We start from the raw sequence: 14,035 nt of genomic DNA, 5'->3' as shown, positions 1-14,035 counted from the left end.
TTGGTGTCGATTCTGATGAGAACAGCCCTATCACGCAACAGTTCACAGGAACACACTCTCTGTCCTACCTTCCTATTCATAACGAATCCTGCTCCCGTTATACCATTTACACCACTCTCTGCTGCTGTTGCTATTACGCTGTACACGTCTCACCAGAAAGCCTTGTTTTCTTTCCATGACACTTCACTGACCCCCACTATATCTAGATTGAGCCTTTGCGTTTACCTTTTCCGATTTTCTAGCTTTCCTACCACGTTAAAACTTCCAACATTCCATGCCCACGTTGGCCTTTCGTTGGTCATTCAATATTTTTCTCAATGGTCACCATCCGCTTGACAGTTCCCTCCCGGAGATCAGAATGGAGGACTATTCCGGAATCTTTTGCCAATACAGAGATCATCATGACACTTTTTCAGTTTCAGCCCGCAAGTCATATGGACACACATTATTTGACATTAAGGCAGTGTTTTCCATTGATTTCTGCAATCACTGATCGTTGTTGATTCTTCCGACTTCAGGGGCATTTTCCCACCCCAAGAACAAGATAGTACCTTGAACCTCTGCCAGCTCCTCTACCCTCTGACAAATCCTCCGCCAGAATGAGGGTGACTTATGCCGGACGTCCTCGGCCGATACAGCTAATGAGTCTTATTCAAAATTTCAAGGGTGGTCGGGTTCGAACCTGAGACCAAGGACGATTTGATTAGTAATGAAAGACATTACACCTAGGCAACTAGTACTGTAAAATTGAGACTCGTAAATGTCATCATAATTTTCATAGAAAAGAAGGTCTGACGTTAGATAAAATACGGATGTCGACTTTGCACCACCACAGTGACAGTCGATTATTTTAAAAAGAGAATTAAGACGCCATGCAAAAATAGTACACAGGCGGTGTCACATGACAGATGGTGGTGCTCTCTATGCGCTCTATAAATGCGAGAGCCCCTCAAGACTAAGTGGCAGTAGCAGTTTTACCTCGGAAGATGTCTCCCAAAGTGGGAGGCGAAACGTCAGGAAGCAATTTTGTACATCGACAACGGCCTCTCTTCCCGGAAGCTTTAACTGAACATACAATTGCGAATGAGAAACCACCCGCGTGGTCTTTCACCACATATACTGAATACAGGTGGCGCTACAGCCACCTAGTTTGTACTGGTACACTGCAGTGCCAATCATTTGCATATACAAACATCTAGTACACTTCTTACCAATTTGACGTTGGTTGCATGTCACATTCACGTTGTCGCAGGTTTAATAATCACCACTATAGTAACAAGCGCACGTTAAAGTATATTAGAAAGAAGGTTTCTGTGGAAGACGAGATAGTGATGCTGTAGCTAGTCTCCTTCAGCGACATAATGAAAACATCACTCGAACTGAGAAGTGAAGGACCGGTAAGTAGGAAAGATCACTTTGAATAGACAGTAGAAAAATAGATATTCACATGGAACTTCCTGAATTGATACGTGAAATAAATCAGTATATTGATTCGAAAGCTATAGAATGGCTGTGGACTGTTTTCTACTATTCTTTTTATATTTATACGTCCAATGGATCGTGATATTCTTCTATGAAGTGGAAAGCCTGAGACAGTTTAGAAGACCATTACGTAATTGATTTTCATATATGTTTGAGTAGTGTCTGATCTGTTGTCCAAGTGACTACTGGAAACAGTGCGTATCGCATTAGCAGAACGGCGGAAAGATATGAGAGAAAACGGAATACCTTCAAAGAATCTGTGGGCTCATGGAAAGCCTTTGACAACGAGGAGTGGAGCACTGAACATGGAATTTCGGAAAGAATTGCGATCAAGGGCGATGACAAGGAGTACATTAGAATATCAGCGGAAGTACACAAGGTTAGAGAAGCTGAACGTAAAGACACGATACTCCCATTGTGTGAGACATTACTACAGTTAGTCAAAACTGGTGTATGGGGTGTATCATAAATAATGTCGTGAAGACAAACAGTCGAAGGTACACGATTCTAATAGACCAGCCTCGTCGAGAAATGATTACTTCCTCAGTTTGCGATTCTGTGTACGATAATTGTAAATTATGGCCCCCCTCACCCTACAATCGCTTTCATCAGCTGAAACAATCGCAGTTTTTCTCTGTGAGTAACGTTGCTGTTGATCAATAATAGTACGAATCAGTGGCGTAGCGTGAGGGGAGACTTTGAGACTTACTCTCCCTGTATTCATGCTTGAAAAAGATGCAATAACAATTCATAACAAAAATATAAACAACTTTCTACTAGGAGCACTAAATGTGTGAAGACGTCAGTTTTGCAGCCTGCGCCGCCGCACCCAGAGTATTTTTTGGTGAATCTGCCTGCTTGAGACTCGAATAGACTGCTCTCAGCCTCTGCCTCTCTTCCCTTACCTGGCTGTGTGCGTCTGAGCATTGGTGGCATTCTCGGCTCCCCTCCACTTCCCCTTCCACGAAGGCCGGTGCGCTGCACTTGATAGCATGTATCGAGACTAGTCTCTGCCTCTTCTATGATGGCTTTCAACACGGAAGTGAACAGTCGCGCGGTTTGTGTTCGTAGTGACTCTTGTGTGATTTTAGTGCATATTTTCGTTGTGTCGCCACCGTGAGTGAGCCAGCAACTGAACACGTTATAGAAATTTTATTAAAAACGCCTTTTTCTACATTAAAGTACGAAAAAAAAAGTGCGAATTGAAGGACAAACGAGCTACTCCTATACTCAGTGTAGTTTTAAGTGAAGCCAACAAAAACGCATTTTTCAGACAGCCTGGTTCGAAAAGTATGCTTTGCGAATCCAGTTAATAACAGATTATATTGTTATATATGTCTTCTGTTTGGTGGTGAAAAGGAATGATGCAATGAGGGCATTTGTACAATAAACAACTTTGACAGGAAAGCACAAAAGCATCAGATATGAAAACGTCACCTGCAGAACTAAGAATCATTTCAGTTATTGGGCGAAAGTAGAATTGAGCAAGCCCTTTCTGAAGCTGCTCGTCTTACAGCAACAAAATACAACAAACAGGTTGCATCCAGCAGGAGAGTATTGGCTCGTCTTATTCAGGCAATTGTATTCTTTGTAAACAAGAACTAGCCTTTCGCGGCCATCGAGAAGACGAATCCTCCAGCAACAAAGGTAACTATCTGGAATTGTTGGATTTACTAGCTCAAGGAGAGCAGTTAACCCTGGACCATCTGTCATCATCTTCAACCTTTAAAAGAACTTCCCCAGATATACAGAATGATGTAATAGAAATGAAAACTCTGGCAGTTAATGAGAAAATAAAATCTGAAATTCAGAACCGCAATTTCATTTCGATTCAGGCTGATGAAACATTAGACGTGTCATGCAAGAGTGAAATAAGTATAATATTCAGGTACTGAATTGCAGATAAAATTGAGGAAAGATTCGTTGGATTTTACGACGTTTATGGAGAGAAAACTGCTGAAGATTTGTCAAACATTATTCATGCAGTACTGAAAGAATGGAATGTGTAAGAAAAAGTGGTTAGTCAAACACATGACGCCGCTTCAGTAATAGTGGGCAGAGAAAGAGGACTACAACGATTGGTGAAGTATTTCTGTCCCTATGCGCTGTTTATTCATTGTTACGCACACAACTGAATTTGGAACTGTTACATGTCTCCAGAATCATACGACAAGTACGCATGTTTGTAAGTGATCTTCCAAACATTCGTTTTTCAGCAAATCATCGAAACGAACTGTATCTGCTAACTGAGAAAGGATTTAAACTGCCACATGTAAGCAACACTCCCTGGAACTTTCGTTCGAGGGCAGTTTCAACAACATCTGATCATTTCTCAGGGCTATATGGTGTTTTTAATTATGTATTTGATGATACAGACTCTGTGGGACCCAGAATCTTTGAGCTGTGCTGTGGGAATGAAAAGACGGATGGATGATCCTACGTTTGTCTACTTGCTTTGCTTCTACCGAGTGTGCTTTGTTTATGTTGATCATCTCTTTAATGTTCTCCAGTCAAAATCTGTCAGTATAACTGCTTACCACGACTAAATAAGAACTGTTTTGAGAAACTTACGACAATTAAGAACGGAAAATTTCGTCGATGAATGCATGAAATCCAGCTTGTGTTTGAGTGGCAACTTATCATTCTGTGACAGTCAAGACATATCTCAGGGCACTAACTTACGAGATACTTGATTTGCAAATTGTTCACATAGAAAGTAGGTTTCAAGACTTAACCCAGATTCACTTTGTTGAACGAAAAGTGTTTCCCGAACTATCAAAAAGAATTTCCAAAACTGAAACTGCTTCAGTTATTAGAACTGTAACCTTTTTTCAAATAAGAACAACTTGAAAATGAACTGTGCAACATATAAGCTAATGAGAAAAAACTATCTCCAAGAATCCTCTTAAAGTACATTGTCAACAATGATTTAGACTCCGTTGATGATGAAACAACGAAGTTCCTGCGTTTTGTTTTGACGCTACCCGCAACTACAGCAAGCAGTGAACTAAGCATGAGTGCTCTTAAACGAGTGAAGAATTATTTAAGGAATTCAATGTCCAACATCCGGCTGTCGTGTTTGAGCACGTTAGCAATAGAAAAGACATTACTTGGAGAGCTATCCAGTGATCAGATCTTTGTAGACAGAGTCGTGGAAATAAAATACAGGCGCATTACATTTGTGTACAAGACAATATAAGTGCTTCTTCTCTTACTGCTGGAGTTCTACAAATTTGTCATCGTTTCTTGAACAAGTTAGTTATTATTATCATTATTATTATTAGTGGTGGCGGTGGTAGTGGTAGTATTAGTTGTTGTTGTTGTTTCATTTGATACATTTTGTTTCATTTGTTTAGATTATTGTTTATTGTACTATTTTGTCTCCCTATACTAACTGCACAGTCTCCCCAACCTTTACAACTACGCTACGCTACTGGTACGAATGTTCATTAAGCTTCGTGACTTTCCAAACGCCTTTGGCACTCTGGTGCCTGGCTGCCCTGCATATCGCTCTTCACTAAGCTCGTATTCTGCGGGATCCTGAAATGGTAGTAGGAGTCCCATACTGGAATAAGTAATTATTTATGTAATCAAAAACTTCTTAATATAACATTTCTTTAAAGCGAACTATAAAATGTAAAATAATTTCTACTACATTCCTTACCACCGTACACACAGTCCTGAAAATCTGAGTCTGTGAATTTTTCATAGCTATGACAATACTTTTAAAATTTAAAACGAAAATTGTGCGGCATATACAATAGATGAAAGTAAGTTGTGTAGAGAGTATTTGTCGTTGGGAAAAATCACGTACAGCTTATATCCTGTGCTGTGCTATAAAACTGTTAGTGACTAGGTGAAGTAGTCATGCTTCAATTTTCTGTAGCATGAGGCTCACATTTTTCGTTTTAAATTTTTAGAAGTATTGTCATTGCTATTAAAAACGTACAAGCACAAATTTTCAGGACCACCCATATTCGATTAGGAAACAGAATAGGAATAGGAGAATTTATTTTATACTTTATAGTACGTTGTAAACACATGCTTTATTAAGAAGTTCATTTTTTAATTAGTATTTTCAGTTTTTTGGCCATGTCTGTGCGAAATTCTTCAATCGACTTCAAACATTCTGATGAGATTGCAACAGAGACATGTAATACGAATTTCATGTCTATATGAGTTTCACCTCACTTGAGTCAACCAGTCAACCAATACGGAGACCCATCATGCATATATCTCGAGAATAGACCGCGTTGGTAATAATTTGAGAGAATCGAACCCACGCGGAGGCTTACCGACACAGATTGACGAAGAATTGCAACGGGATTGAATACAACAAGCACTATTGCATTTTCCGTCCTTAGGAGTAACGCTTCAAGTGGTCTGTGCTTGGAACCTTTCCTGGGAGTCCAATAGCTTTTTTTCCAATGCACCACTGCAGGTTTACTACAATCTTGGACCTTCACATTGACGATGAAACAAAGAAATTCCATAAGGATTTAATACAACAGGCACCATGCCGACTTCTGCCCAAGGGAGTAACGCTCAAACGGGTATCTGCTTGGAACCATTTCTGGGAGTCCAGTAGTTGTTACCGATGCACCACTGCATTTTTACTGTATCCCTTGGACCTAGACATTATCGATGAAACACGGAAATTGTATAGCGATTGAAATCAACAGGCACCATACGGACTTCTGTCGAGAGGGATAAAGCTTCAAACCGTATCTACTTGGAACTTTTTCTGGGAGTTCAGTAGTCGTTTCAGATGCAGAACTGAAGATTTACTGTAACCCATGGATATTCACATTGACACTGAAACACAGATATTGCATGGGGATTGAATACAACAGGCACCATGCCAAATTTTATCAGGGGCGAGTAACACATCAAACGGTCTGGGCTTGGAACCTATCCTGGGAGTCCAGTAGTTGTTTCCGATGCACCACTGCAGGATGCCTGTAAGCCTTGGACATTCACATTGACGACGGAACACGGAAATTGCATCGGGATTGAACACAACAGGCACCATACCGACTTCTGTCCGGAGGGGTAAAGCTTAAAAGAGCATCTGCTTGGAAGTTTTCTGGGAGTCCAGTAGTTGTTTCCGATGCACCATTGCAGATTTACTGTAACCCTTGGACATTCACATTTACGCTGAAACACTGAATTAATGAATACAAGAGGCACCATGCCGACATCCGTCCAGGGGAGTAACGCTTCAAGTGGTATCTGCTTGGAACCTTTTCTGGGAGACTAGTAGTTGTTTCCGATTCATCAGTGCAGGTTTACTGCAACACTTGGACCATCACATTGAAGACGAAACACAGAAGTCGGTACTGAATACAACAGACACCATGCCGAGTCCTGTTTAGAGGAATAACGCTTCAAACGATGTGCTTGTGACATTTTATGGGAGTCCAGTAGTTGTTTTCGATGCACCGCTGCAGGTTAACTGTAACCCTTGGACATTCACACTGACAACGAAACACAGAAGTTGCATCGGGATTCAAACAACAGGCACCATGCCGACTACTGTCCAGGGGAGTAACCCTTCGCACCGTACCTGATTTTTACCTTTCCCGGGAGTGCACTGGTAGTTTCCGATGTACCACTGCAGTTTTTCTGAAACGCTTGGATCTTCTCATTGTCGACGAAACACAGAAATTACATCGGGTTTGAATACAACAGGCACAATATCGACAACTATCCAGACGAGGAACGCTTGAAATGGTCGGTGCTTGGAACCTTTCCTGGGAGTCCAGTAGTTGTTTACGATGCACCACTGCATGTTGACTGTTACCCTTAGACCTTTCTGATTGACGACGAAACACAGAATTTGCATCGCTATTGAATACAACATGCACCTTCCCGACTACAGTCCAGGCGAGTAACGCTTCAAACTTACTGTGCTTGGAACCTTTCTTGGGATCCAGTAGTTTTTTCCGAAGCACCACTGGAAGTTAACTGTAACCCTTGGACGTTCACATTGACGACGAAACATAGAAATTGCATCGGGACTGAATACAACAGGCACCATGCCGACTTTGGTCCACGGCACTAACTCTTCACACCGTATCTTCATTGAACCATTCCTGGGAGCAGAGTAGTAGTTTCAATTGCACCACTGCAGGTTGACTGTAACCCTTGGACCTTCACATTGACGACCAAACACAAATATTGCTTCAGGTTTGAAAACAATTGACTCCATGACTTTTTTGGCCATGGGAACAACGCTTCTCCCGTAGTCTCCTTGGTTGCTTTTCTGGGAGTCCAGTATTTATTTCCGATGCACCACTGCAATTTTACTGTAGCTCCTTGGATGTTCACATTGACTACTGAACACAAAAAAATGCACGGGATTGAATACAACACTCACCATGCTGACTTCTGTCCACGGGAGCGACTCTTCAAACTGTCTGTGATTGGAAACTTTCCTGGGAGTGAAACAGTTGTTTCCGATGAGCAATTGCATGGTTACTGTAACCGTTGGACCTCTATATTGACGACGAAACACAGAAATTTCATCGGGATTGGATACAACAAGCTCCATGTCGACTAATGTCCAGACGAGTAACGCTTCAAATGGTCTGTGCTTGGAACCTATCCTGGGAGTCCAGTATTTGCTTCCCAAGCACTTCTGCGGGTTTACCGCAACCCTTGGATTTTCACATTGACGCTGAAACACAGAAAGTGCATCGGTATTGAATACAATAGGCACCATGACGACTTCTGTCCAGGGGATTAACGCTTCAAATGGTATCTGCTTGGTACCTTTCCTGGGAGTCCAGTAGTGGTTTCGGATGCACCACTGCAGGTTTACAGTAACCCTTGGACTTTCACATTGACGACGAATCACAGATATTGCGACGGGATAGAATACAATAGGCACCTTGTCGACTTTTGGCCAGGGAAGTTACGCTTCACCCAGTATCTTCTTGATTCCTTCTCTGGGAGTCCAGTATTTGTTCCCGATGCGCCGCAGCAATTCGACTGTAACGCTTGGATCTTCACATTGAGGACGATACACAGAAATCATATCGGGATTGAATACAACAGCCACAATGTAGACTGCTCTCCAACGAGTAACGCTTCAAACGGTCGTTGTTTGGAACCTTTTCTGGAAGTCCAGTAGTTGTTTCCGATGCACCACTGTAGTTTTACTGTAACGCTTGGATCATCACATTGAAGACAAAACACAGAAATTGTGTTCACTGCAACCCATGGACCTCCATATCAACGATGGAACACAGAAATTGCAACGACACTGAATACAACAGGCACCATGCCGACTTCTGTCCGGGGGTGTAAAGCCTCAAACGGTGTGTGCTTGGAACTCTTCCTGGGTGCCCAGTAGTTGTTTCTGATGCACTACTGTAGGTTTACTGTAGCCCTTGGACTTTTACATTGACGACGAAACACAGAAATTGCATCAGGACTGATAACAGCAGGCATCATGCCTTCTTCGGTGCAGGGGAGTTACGCTTCAAACGGTATCTCCTTGGAACCACTTCTGGGAGTACAGTAGTTGTTTCCGATGCACAACTGCAGGTTTACTGTAACCCTTGGAAGTGCACATTGACAACGAAATGTAGAAATTACATCGGGATTGAATACAATAGGCACCATGCTGACTTCTGGCCACGGAAGTAACGCTTCACCCAGTATCTGCTTGATACCATCTCTGGGAGTCCTGTATTTGTTCCCGATGCACAACTGCAGTTTTCCTGTAACGCTTTGATCTTCACATTGAAGACGATACGCAGAAATTGCATCGGGATTCAATACAAAGTGCAACATGCCGGCATCTGCTCTGGCGAGTAACGCTTCAAACTGTGTCTGCTTGGAACATTTTCTGGGCGTCCTGTAGTTGCTTCCGATGCACCACTGCAGAATGAAATTCTCACTCTACAGCGGAGAGTGCGCTGATACGAAACTTCCTGGCATGTTAAAACTGTGTGCCGGACCGAGACTCAAACTCGGGACCTCTGCCTTTGTCAGGCAAGTGCTCTACAGAATAAGCTACCAAAGCACGTCCCTCACCCCGTCCTCACACCTTTAATTCCGCCAGTTCCTCGTCTCCTACTTTCTAAACATTACAGTAGCTCTCCTGCGAACCTTGCGGAACTAGCACTCCTGAAAGAACGGATATTGCGAAGACATGGTTAAGCCACGGCCAGGGGGTTGTTTCTAGAATGAAATATTCTCTCTACAGCGGAGTGTGCGGTGATATGAAACTTTCTGGCAGATTAAAACTGTGTGCCGGACCGAGACTCGAACTCGGGCCCTTTGCTTTCCGCGGGTAAATGCCCTACGCACTGAGCTACCCAAGCACGACTCACTCTCCGTCCTCACAGCTTTAATTCCGCACTACCTCGTCTCCTACCTTCCAAACTTTACAGAAGCTCTCCTGCAAACATTGTAGAACTAGCACTCGCCCGCGAAAGGCAAAGGTCCCGTGTTCGAGTCTCGGTCCGACACACAGTTTTAATCTGCCAGGATGTTTCACCACTGCCGGTTTACTGTAGCCCTTGGACCTTCACACTGACCATCAAACACATAAATTGCATCGGGATTGAATACAACATGCACCATGCCGACATCTGTCCAGGGGAGTAACACATCAAACAGTATCTGATTGGAACATTTTCTGGGCGTCCTGTAGTTGTTTCCGATGCACCACTGCAAGTTTACTATAACCCTTGAAAGAGCACATTGACAACGAGATACAGAAATTACATCGGGATTGAATACAATAGGCACTTGGCCGACTATTGGCCAGGGAAGTAACGCTTCACAAAGTATCCGCTTGTTACCTTCTCTGGGAGTGCAGTATTCGTTTCCGATGCACCACTGCGGTTTTACTGAACGCATGGACCTTGACAGTGAAGACGATACACAGAAATTGCACGGGATCGAAAACAAGGGGCACCATGATGACTAGTGTCCAGGTGAGTAACGCTTCAAAAATGGTTCAAATGGCTCTGAGCAGTATGGGACTCCACTACTGTGGTCATCAGTCCCCTAGAACTTAGAACTGCTTAAACCTAACTAACCTAAGGACATCACACACATCCATGCCCGAGGCAGGATTCGAACCTGCGACCGTAGCAATCGCACGGTTCCGGACTGCGCGCCTAGAACCGCGAGACCACCGCGGCCGGCGGTAACTCTTAAAGTAGTCTGAGCGTGGAACCTTTTCTGGGAGGCCAGTAGTTGTTTCTGATGCATCACTGTACTTTAAATGTAACCCTTGGACATGCACATTGACGACGAGACACTGAATTGACATCGGGATTGAAACATCAAAGACCAAGCCTACTATAGTGCAAGCGAGTATCTGGAGGTTTACTGTAACCCTTGGTCCTTGCAATTGACGAACAAGCACAGAAATTGCTTCGGGGTTGTGTACAACAGGCCCCATGTCGACTTCATTTTAGGCGAGTAACGCATCAAACGTTCTGTGCTTGATACCCTTTCTGGCAATCCAGAAGTTGTTTGCGATGCACAGCTGTAGGTTTACTGTAACCCTTGGAGCTTCACATTAACCACCAAACACAGATATTGCATCGGGATTAAATAGAACATGAACCATGTCGACTTCTGTCCAACGGAGTAGCGATTCAAACGGTGTCTGCTTGGAACATTTTCTGGGAGTCCTGTGGTTGTTTCCGATGCACCACTGCAGGTTAACTGTAACCCTTGGACCTTCACATTCACCATCAAACACAGAAATTGCATCGGGATTGAGTACAACATGCACCATGTCGACTTCTGACCAGCGGAGTAACGCTTCAAACGGTATCTGCTTGGAACATATTCTGGGAGTCCAGTAGTGGTTGCCGATGCACAACTGCAGTTTTATTGTAACGTTTGGATCCTCACAATGAAGGTGAAAAACGGAATTGAAATCGGGATTGACTACAAAGGGCTGAATGCCGACTGCCGTCCAGGTGAGTAACGATTCATACGGTCTGTTCTTGGAACCTTTTCTGGGAGTCCAGTAGTTGTGTCCGATGCACAACTTCAGGATTAGGGTATTCTTTGGACGTTCACATTGTAGACGAAATACAGAAGATGCATCTAGATTGAATACAAGGGGCACCAAGCCGACTTTTGTCCAGGGCAGTAACGCTTCAAAAAGTACCAATTTGTACCTTTTTCCTAGAGTGCAGTATTTGTTTCCGATGCACCACAGCAGGTATACTGTAACCCTTGTACCTTCTCATTGACGACGAAACATAGAAATTCCATCGGGACTGAATACAACAGGCATCATGCCGACTTTGGTCGACGGCAGTAACTCTTCACACCGTATCTTCATTGAACCATTCCTGGGAGCACAGTAGTTGTCTCCGGTGCACCACTGCAGGTTGACTGTAACCCCTGTACCTTCACATTGACGACCAAACACAGATATTGCTACGGGTTTGAAAACAATTGACTCCATGACTTTTTTGGCCATGGGAACAACGCTTCTCCCGTAGTCTCCTTGGTTGCTGTTCTGGGAGTCCAGTATTTGTTTCCGATCCACCACTGCATTTTTACTATAACTCCTCTGATCTTCACAATGACTATGGACACAAAAAATAGCATGGGCTTGAATACAACACTCATCATGCCGACTTCTGTCCACGGGAGCAACGCTTCAAACGGTCTGTGATTGGAAACTATCCTTGGAGTGAAGCAGTTGTTTCCGATGAGCAACTGCATGGTTACTGTAACCGTTGGACCCCTATATTGACGAAGAAACACAGAAATTACATCGGTATTGAATACAACAAGCACCATGTCGACTAATGTCCAGACGAGTAACGCTTCAAATGGTCTGTGCTTGGAACCTATCCTGGGAGTCCAGTTTTTGCTTCCCAGGCACTTCTGCAGGTTTACCGTAACCCTTGGATTTTCACATTGACGCTGAAACACATAAATTGCATCGGTATTGAATACAATAGGCACCATGACGACTTCTGTCCAGGGGAGTAACGCTTCAAACGGTAACTATTAGGAAGCTTTTCTGGGAGACCAGTAGTTCTTTCGAATGTACCACTAGAGGTTTACTACAACCCTTGGAACTTAACATTGTCGACGAAGCATAGAAGTTGCGTCAGGATTGAATATAACAGACACCATGCCGACTTCTACCCATGGGATTAACGCTTCAAATGGTATCTGCTTGGAACCTTTCCTGGGAGTCCTGTAGTGGTTTCGGATGCACCACTTCAGGTTTACAGTAACCCTTGGACGTTCACATTGACGACGAATAACAGAAATTGCGACGGGATTGAATTCAATAGGCACCTTGTCGACTTTTGGCCAGGGAAGTTGCGCTTCACCCAGTAACTTCTTGATCCCTTCTCTGGGAGTCCAGTATTTGTTCCCGATGCGCCGCAGCAGTTCGACTGTAGCGCTTGGATCTTCACATTGAAGACGATACACAGAAATTATATCGGGATTGAATACAACAGCCACAATGTAGACTGCTCTCCAACGAGTAACGCTTCAAACGGTCGTTGTTTGGAACCTTTTCTGGGAGTCCAGTAGTTGTTTCCGATGCACCAATGTAGTTTTACTGTAACGCTTGGATCATCACGTTGAAGACAAAACACAGAAATTGCATCGGGAATGAATACAACAGGCACCATTCCGACTCTTGTCCAGCGAAAAATTCTTCAAACGGTCTGTGATATGGAACCTTCCTGGGAGTCCAGTAGTAATTGCCGATGAACAACTGCTGGGTTACTGTAACCGTTGGACCTTTACATTGACGACGAAACACAGATATTACTTCGGGATTGAATACAACAGGCTCCATGTCGACTACTGTCCAGACGAGTAACGCTTCAGATAGTCTGTGCTTCGAACCTTTGGAGGGAGTCCAATAGTTTATTCCGATGCATCACTGCTCGTTCACTGTAACTCTTGGATGTTTATATTGACGAGGAAACACAAAAATTTAATCGGGATTGAATACAACAGGCGCCATGTCCACTAATTTCTAGGCGAGTAACGCTACAAACTTTCTGTGCTTGGTGCCTTTTCAGGGGATCTAGTAGTTGTTTCCAATGCACCACTGCAGTTTTACTGTAACCCTTTAACCCTTGGACCTTCACACGGACGACGAAACACAGAAATTGCAACGGGACTGAATACAAAAGGCACCATGGCGACTTGTGTCCAGAGGACTAACGCTTCAAACGATTTCAGCTTGGAATCCTTTTTGGGAGTCGAGTAGGTGTTTCTGATGCTAAACTGTAGTTTTGCTGTAACCCTTGGTCCTTCAAAATGTCGTAAAACACAGAAGTAGCATCGGGATGCATGCAACAGGCATCACGCTCACTTGTGTCCAGGGGAGTAACGCTTTACACGGTATCTTCTTGGTACATTTTTTGGGCGTCTACATGGTGCTCCAACGTACCACTGCAGGTTTACTATAACCCTCGCACTTCACAATGACGACGAAACACAGAAATTGCATCTAGATTGTATACTACAGGCGCCATCCCTTGTCCAGGCAAGTAACGCTTCAATCGTTTTGTACATGAAACTTTTC

The sequence above is a fragment of the Schistocerca piceifrons genome, chromosome 6 (assembly GCF_021461385.2).
Source record: "Schistocerca piceifrons isolate TAMUIC-IGC-003096 chromosome 6, iqSchPice1.1, whole genome shotgun sequence".
NCBI classification, from domain to species: Eukaryota; Metazoa; Arthropoda; class Insecta; order Orthoptera; family Acrididae; genus Schistocerca; species Schistocerca piceifrons.
This window is presented reverse-complemented; position numbering follows the sequence as displayed.